The sequence below is a fragment of the Notothenia rossii genome (assembly GCF_949606895.1).
Source record: "Notothenia rossii genome assembly, chromosome: 7".
Lineage (NCBI taxonomy): Eukaryota > Metazoa > Chordata > Actinopteri > Perciformes > Nototheniidae > Notothenia > Notothenia rossii.
Genome location: NC_136905.1, coordinates 11,466,758 through 11,473,646, shown reverse-complemented (window position 1 = coordinate 11,473,646; position 6,889 = coordinate 11,466,758).

The window sequence follows — 6,889 nt, the reverse complement described above, 5'->3', positions numbered from 1 at the left end:
TTTATTTCCGTACCGCAGATTCGCAACTCCACTTACTTTGAAAATACCAAAGTAGTGATAAATCGTGACTGAAAATGTATTAACAATAAAACAATGTTTTATTATTGTTTGGCATTTTACAAGACGCGTTCACATAATCATTTATTTGTTTCGATCTATTACAGTGCTGTGAATGTCATACTACGTGTTGTATGAGCGCGTAATAAACAGTAGAGGGTGCTGTTCACATTAAAATGCTATGTGATGTGAGCACCCTGTTGCACATTCCTGCTGTTTGAGCCTTGGTAGCACATTGAAGATGTATTGTGCAGCTGTTGGCAGTAATAAGGTAAATGTATTGAAGTGTTTGTACTTTACTTGAGTTTTCGATCGGATGCTAATTTATACAAATGCTATGTATTTCTACTACTATGGTGACTATTTACTTTATACTAACAAAAACAAGTGTATAAAATATGAACAGTTGTTATGGATTTAAAATAAAGCATGTATACAATTAGTAGTTTGTTTCATTTTCACCAGGTAAAACAATTAAATGCATCTCACAGGTTTATGCATGAAGTTCGTTTTCAATGATAACTTTCTAGTAAAGTCAAGTTTATTTTTAGTAAAGTGAAGTTTTCAATGCAGGACATTTACTTTTAGTATTTGAATATTGTTTTATTCTGCTTTTACCTAATTTAAGGAAGTTCTTCTTCCACCATTTGTATTAGTTAGATAATTCATTTGAAAAGGAAGGTCACTCAGAGCACACCGAGCTCCACCAAGGTTTCCATTAATGAAATGAATGCATGTATCCGTCCGTGATTCAGATCTGCTTCAAAATTCAACTGGTTCTTTCTTTGAAAATGGTGAGATCCTCCATTTTTCATGAGACTCAGTCCAGTAGTATTCCTATAATCTTGCTGTCAATTAATCCAACAAACAAACCAAACAGAAAACACAACCTCTGTGGCGAAGGTTATAGAATAAGATTTTAACCACTTAATCACCCAGTTTCCGTAATAATTGTTCTTATCTCATTACCTCATGTAATTGATTTTGAAAGACATTTATTTTGGCTTTGAATATTCAAGACCACAAATGATACATTATGTGGTTTAATGGCAAAGGGAAATGGGTTTAATTATATTCATCCAAGTATAAGACCAATGCAATTGGCATCTGCCATTTAGATGTTGTATACAAGCCAGACTTGGCCCAGGATCCACAGAACAAGTGAGGGTCATCACACAGTGCTGCTGACTAAATATGTTTTGGCTGCACTGTTCATACATGAAATCATTTTGGTTATTATAATAAAGGCCTGCATTTGCCAGAGCGCAGAGTTAACTCTAATTGGTAACAAGTTTCTGTTTTTCCAACATGGACATTTATTGCATGTTTCCATTCGGGTTCCAGACTGTTTTGATTTATGTCCAGACCAATGAGACTAAAGGAGATTACATTGAATCTCTGTAATCTTACTAGCAAATTATTCACAAACTTTTCTATATTTTGAGAGGAAAAAAAGTGCTGCAGGAACAAAGACAACAAGGGGGTCATCCAATAGGCTATCCATTTCCAGACATGATGTTTTGGGTAGTGGGTAGACAGAGAGAAAGCTGTAATGGCACCAGTCCCCTAATCTCACCCAGACTCCCAACTTGTTGTGGACATGAGAAGTAGCCTTTAGGACAGAGAGAGATATTCCAGGAAACAGTAATTTCCCTCAATGGCAACACACTATTCCCTCACCAACCGCAAGGAATTTGTTTTATATGTGTGAGATTTGCCCGGCATGCAGATTGTTTTGCGGGTGATTAGACCTATGAATGGGGTCAGTGTTTCCACATTATGTCACTGGCTTGTTTATCAGTCTGATGGCTAATGACACCGATCCCTGTGAAGATTTCAGCCCAAGGCCCGACTGGTCCACTCAGCCACGAACGTGTTTAACAAGGCAAACACAGGCGGCAGCCAGGATTTATGGGTTAAAATGTCTGCGTTCTGACTTACTTGGCTCCATGCTGTTTAATTCATTGGAGTATTTATCATTACAAGTGAAATGCCTGGTGAGCCATGACAGGGGTAAATACTACTTTGGAAATCAGAAGCTGATGCAAGAGCAGGAGGACAAGAGGCTGTGGGTTGGTTCAGGGTCAGCAATGGAGGAATGCCCTTGTGGGGCACATGCAGAACCGTTTGGTTTTCTTATATGACCCTGTAAAAATAACATTGCTGACATATTGTAAGACTGCTGCACTTGGGCTGAGCTCAGGACTTTGGTATGTCTCCTCTGACCATGGTTGTTCCTCATCTGACGCCAGGCTAGCCCAGTTTAAAAATGCATGAGCCAGAAGTTCCCTTCCTCTTAATTTAGCTTCATCTCTTAAAATTATCAAAGGTAGCATGATAACATTATACAGATTAAAAAGTCATCCTGGTTGATACATTGTTGTTGGAAGTGGAGGAATGTATGTAAAACTACTAGTTTTATGCTACTTTATAGTTGTAACCAACTACATTCAGACTGAAATATTGCACTTCGTACTCCAGTGCATTAAATGACAGCTAGAGTTATCATATCTGTTATATTTAAAATGTACAATAAGAAACATATATGCTTATTATATACTATGCAAAGAAAAGTCCTTTCTTGTGTCTCCTCTAAACCGAACTCAGATGAAGTAGCCAGTAGAAATTACCTCCACCTTGAGCAGCAATGAAGTCCTTGCATTACGATGCTTCAGTATTAACAATGTGCCTTTACTTGGAATATTTGTATTCTCATTATTGGACATTCCTACCTCAAATAATCCCCTACTCGTTGCCCCAGCCATATACTAGTAGGTGGTGCACTCCTGGGTGGGATTCTCACCATAACCACAAACTCTTGTAAAACAAAAATGTCTACAATTAAGTGCCAATACGGTGCTTATTTTCTCTGCTGGAGTTTTTTTCATACATTGTGGCATGACTTGTTTTATACTCCATCCCAGACAATCACGGCAATGCAGTGGCAACAATTGGATGTGTTTCAGATGAGGAAAATCATGCTTTGTCTGTACTGTAAAAAAAAGCTATTATCGCCAATACCATCAAAAGGATCTTCCAGGTGATGGTGTTTTGCTGGTTTGTTTTGATTGTATTTTTAAAAGCTAGCACATGATGTCTCTCTGCATATTCCGTATAAGCTAAAGCTACAAAAAGACTATTTCTACACGCCATTATGTAGGTGAGGAAAACAGACATATTCTGAACAAGCCATAACTACTTACTGTGGGACTTTTAACCATTTTATTGCCTCATTAGTGTGCTGCCATGATGCTCATTAGAGTTCATTTCTCTCCAAAACCACACATCCAAGAAAAGAGTTGAAGGTTTACAATTTAATTTGAGTTTCAGTAAGCAGCATGACAGTCACTTGAGAGGTCATCACCTCTGGCTTCAAAAGGTAAAAGTATGCTTAAAATTGAATTACATGGTGTTTTTCGCCTAGGGTTGAAGATATCTTAAACACAGTTAAGTTTCACATCAATCTGTTCAATTTTCACTTTGAAATCTTGTATCTGTTTTCTTCAGTGAAAACATTCTCACTTTGTACTGATTACTTAGATATGTAACCCCTATTACCCTTTTAACTTGTTTTTCAAAACTAAAACAGAGAGATATTTCATGAATTAGGTAAAAAGAGTTACACTTAACCAAGTAAACGGAAACAGTGAGGCCATTTGTCCTATGATGAATTGACAAGCATCTATCCTCTAATTTGTTGCACGCGGTCTGACAAGACCACGCCTCAGAGTGTAAAATTAGGATTTATAATTAAGGGTTTGTGAGGACTACAGGGTCACAGGACCATGAAAGACAAGGGTCACATGTTTGGAGGTCTTCTATGTTTATTGGGTTATTGCATATGTAAGCCTTCGCAACTGCTTTTGCATTTCCAGAAAAATAACTAACAATTACATAAGAGTGTTAAAATGCTTTTAATTGAGTGCTACACATAATTTTAACAGCTGTTAAATAATGGTAATCTTTAACATGTAAACCGTTGAACTATTGCTTCAAATAACCAATTGGGTCCATTACGCAGCGTCCACACGGCGGGTGCGTTGAAGCTTGCCGGTGCGCCCGCGGTTTGATTGGCTAGAGCTTGTACTGGCATATGATTCGATTGGCTGACGGCCCGTCTACACTACAGGCATCGAAAAATGCTTTCAACACTTTGCCCATTCACTTGAATGGGGTGACGTAGAAGATTTTTAATCTTCGCCGAACTGCATTGTGGGGAGCATGGCATGGCTTTGCAAGCATCAGGAGCATCTATCGGCATCAAAAGTTGAACAATGTTCAACTTTTGAGGCTCGATGCTTGGCATCAGCCAATCAAATCCCGTTTATGCAAATCCCGCCAGTGCAAGCGCTAGCCAATCAAACCGCGTGCAAGCTGGGAGAGCCAGACCGCAGTTCATTTCCTCATATTCCAAACGAGATATTACGGTAGCAAATCACCCGGTTCTTTACGACCAGAACTATTTACCGGGATACGAACCGGAGGAACCAGGCATGGAGGGAGGTGGCAGAGACAGTGGGTGAAACTGGTAGGTTTTTCGCCTGTTTGGAGAGTTTATATCCAGTTTACTTCGTTTTAACATTGCTATTGCTTTGTATGTCGGGGGCGGGAGATTCATGTGATTGGTTGTTGGTCGCGTTGCTCGCAAAAAATCGCCAAGCTTCAGACACGCCCAGCTTCAAGATTTTTTGATGCCTGTAGTGTAGACGGGCCGTGACGCTTCCGTCGAAGCTTCAAAAGTTGAACATTGTTCAACTTTTGCAACGTGAGCAAAGCGAAGCGACGGAACCACAATGCAGTTCGGCAAAGCGTGACGTCACCCCATTCAAAGTGAATGGGCAGAAGCGTTGAAGCTTCAACGCACGCCGCCGTGTGGACGGGCCTTTTTACGGCCCCTACACATGGCGGCGTGCGTTGCCACTTCAACGCTTCTTCCCATTCACTTTGAATGGAGTGACGTCACGATTCGCCGAACTGCATTGTGGGAGCAAAGCGTAGCTTCTCTCGCGGTGCTCACTGCAAAAGTAGAGCAATGTTCTACTTTTGCCGCCTCGACGGAGGCGTCAGCCAATCGAATCATATGCCAATGCAAGCTATAGCCAATCAAACCGCGGGCTTGTGTGTCCGGGGCGGGAGATTCATGTGATTGGTTGTTGGTCGAGTTTCAGACACGCCCACCGGCAAGCTTCAACGCACGCCGCCGTGTGTAGGAGCCGTTACGGCCCGTCCACACAGCGGCGTGCGTTGAAGCTTCAACGCTTCTGCCCATTCACTTTGAATGGGGTGACGTCACGCTTCGCCCTCGCGTTGCTCGCGTCAAAAGTTGAACCATGTTCAACTTTTGAAGCTTCGACGGAAGCGTCAGCCAATCAAATCCCGTTTATGAAAATCTGCCAGTACAACTGCTAGCCAATCAAACCGCGTGTATGCTGCCAGAGCTATACCGCAGGTCATTTCTACATGTTCCATAAAATGGAGGAGAAAATAATCATTGCGGTAGTGAATCACCCGGTGCTGTATGATCAGTCTCTGTTCATCTACCGGGATACAAACCGGAGGAGCCAGGCATGGAGGGAGGTGGCAGAGATAGTGGGGGAAACTAGGTTTTCGCCTGTTTGGGGAGTTTATATCCATTGTACCTCGTTTTAACATTGAATGGACAGATAGCAGGCATAGACAGTAGCCTATAGCTAGCATGGAATGTTTTTTGCTTTGTATGTCGGGGGCGGGAGATTCATGTGATTGGTTGTTGGTCGCGTTGCTCGCGTTGACTCCCCAAGCTTCAGACACGCCCACCGCCAAGCGTCAACGCACGCTGCTGTGTGGACGCTCCGTTAGTGTTCCCATTACTGTACTTAGTGGTTTTTCACCAAATTCGGTGGAGCGTCTGAAGATATTAAAGTCGGGGCCGTGGCTAGGCTAAATATGTAAATGATAAATTGTTTTCCTTTGAAGATGAGTTCAATGTAACTGAATGTAAAATAGAGGAGAGCTTTTCCTTAAAGACTTAACCGTCTTCAAGGAGCTAAACATTGTGTAAATCATGAAGGGAGTCGTTTTCCAGCTCTCTGTTCTCGTCCTTCGCTCCCTTGTCTTGAAAAAACAACATCACTTTTTTAGAGTTGTTTGTCTAAAGGGTCTTTTACAGCTTGAGGGTCAGTTAAACAGGTCAGGTTGCTCTGGTGTGAAACTTTCAGCTGTTCTTTACGAGGAAGAACTTGAACAGCTGAATGTTCTCCTTCACTGTATAATGCATTTGTTAAGTTGGAATGGAGGAGTAAATAGAAACATTTGATTACACTGCTTGGGGTGGCCTAGAGGTTATAGGGAAGATGCTTTAACGTGTGTCATCAGGATTAATCTGGTTTGAAAAAGTGAGAAGCCTTTTTCATTATCACCAACCATGTGTCATTAAGTAAGGCCAAGATCAGACTGTGGCTGTACTCAACAGCTTCCAGGTGTGATTGTGTAACTGTTTGACGGTCAGGGTGTTTCTAAAAAAAGGGAACATTGCTATCAGTGACTCTTCTCCTTGATTAAATAAAGGTGCCTCTGCTTCTGCCCACTACGTTGTGAGCACACACTGTTATTAATATTTAAAGAATCCATTCAAGGACAAAACAGCAGCTGCATCCAGGATAATCAACACTTCTGGTTGGTTGAGTCTTGAAAATGACCCATCAAGACTGGAGAAAGGGTGCACACCCTTAAAAAAGGGAAGTGGAATTTGACAGCTGAGTTGGTCTTTACCCTGTATGGTAAGGTCAGAGTGGATAAAAGGGAGTCAACAAAGGTCACTTTAGAGCAAGGTTGCTCCATAATGACAATTTAT